At 45.0% G+C, this 1813-nt stretch overlaps 1 non-coding gene across 1 annotated transcript; it reads left to right on the top strand.

Annotated features, from left to right (window-relative positions):
* Nucleotides 1-573: 573 nt before the first annotated feature.
* Nucleotides 574-707, top strand: LOC129399003 (U8 small nucleolar RNA). Its single transcript, XR_008626853.1, has one exon. It is a non-coding gene; the product is annotated as a U8 small nucleolar RNA (small nucleolar RNA).
* Nucleotides 708-1813: the final 1106 nt, after the last annotated feature.

Below are 1813 nucleotides of genomic sequence, written 5' to 3'. Positions count from 1 at the left end.
TTTAAGAAGGCAGGAAGAAAATAAAAGATCCAGCAAAGGATATGTACAAGCAATGGGTTTGAAGCAGAACAATCAAAAGTGTAGTGGGATACTGAAAGCTAAGAGGGAAAAAAAATGTGTCAAAAATATCTAAGTCTAGGGACTGGAGCAATAGCACAGTGGGTAGGGCGTTTGCCTTGCACACGGCTGACCCAGGTTTGATTCCCAGCATCCCATATGGTCCCCTGAGCACCGTCAGGGGCAATTCCTGAGTGCAGAACCAGAAGTGACCACTGAGCATCACCACGTGTGACCCAAAAAGAAAAAAAAAAACTAAGTCTATTATGGATTACATCTCCAAGAGAAAGCTGATGAGAGTATGGGTGGTCCCCTAAACTTAGTGTTGGTGACAGTAACATCAATTTCACAGGAGTGCTGAGAATAGATAGTAAAGTGCAGAAGACTCATTAGAGAAGCTTCACTGTCAAGATAAGCAATAATATGGTGCATAGTTTCAGGGAACGTGCTTAAATAGTACCTTTATTGGGTTCATTTTGCAGATGTAGAAACCGAGGCTTTAAAAGATTGAGGGGATCATCAGGTAGGATAACCTTTACCTGTTTCTCTATTCAGAGGGCAGATAGAACACGATGATGATTGGAGTCGGCATGATTTGTGATTAACATCTCTGCGTGATTGGGGTTCGCAACACTCTAATTGCTCCTGATTCTTAAGTAAATAAATAAATAAAAGGTTGAGGAATTTTCCCAGGTTCTTTCAGTACAAAGTTGTGCCTGAGACTAAAAGTTAAACTGTATGTTTTCTTAATCAACTTAATCTACTCAGTGGAAGCTTAATTATTTGTGACCAGAGGGGCCGGTGTGTGTGTGTGTGTGTGTGTGTGTGTGTGTGTGTGTGTGTGTGGTGTGGGGGGGGCTCAAGGATCACTTCAGGGGTTCAGGGTGGAGCTCAGGGGATCAAATGGGGTGCATAGGATCAGACCAAGACTAGCACCTTAACCCCTGTACTCCAGTCTGGAAAATTGACTTGTTTTGTTTTCTTCTGGGGTCACACCCAGCTGTGCTCAGGACTCACTCCTGGTTCTGCTCTTAGGGATCATTCCTGGTAGTGCTCAGGGGACCATATGGGATACCAGGGATCAAACTAAGGTCAGCTGCATGCAAAACAAGCCCCCTACCCACTGTATTTATCACTTGGACCCCTGGAAAACTTCCTTTTTAAGAAAGTAATTATTTATTTGGGGAGACAGTGCTCAGGGGACCCCGGAGGCCATTCTGGCAATTTCCTACCAACTGGACCCACGGTTCAGTTCCAGGGTGTGTTGCTGCTCAGGCAGGCCCTGCAGTGCTCAGGAGCCTCCAGGGCCACAACAAGTGATGCTTGGGGTGGGGGGGGAAGGTCACATGGTGTGGGGGTATCCAATCAGGGTCACACAAATGCAAGGTCCTAAACTTTGTACTGTCTCCTGACCCCAACACTGACTTTTCTTAAGAGCTCTATTACTCACAGGGAGATGAGTATCATAAGTAAGCATATAATTGCACTACTGATTATTTTCATGAGGTGAATTTTTAGAGGTGGAACTCCTGAGTCAGAGGTGCACACGTGCTAACTTATGAATCCACGTTGCCAATACCCTACAGAAAGGCTTATATGTCCATCAGTCACGCGTCAGGTCTGCTTCCCAGCATTAATGCCAATACTGGTGCCTGTCCTTTCCCGTCCTTCAATTGCATAGGTGTGAATAACATTTCGTTTTCAGATGTATGATCACCGGTTATGTCTGATCATGTTATACAGGTCAATTTCCCAG

Source organism: Sorex araneus, chromosome 9, assembly GCF_027595985.1.
Source record: "Sorex araneus isolate mSorAra2 chromosome 9, mSorAra2.pri, whole genome shotgun sequence".
NCBI lineage: Eukaryota > Metazoa > Chordata > Mammalia > Eulipotyphla > Soricidae > Sorex > Sorex araneus.
This window is presented reverse-complemented; position numbering and strand designations above follow the sequence as displayed.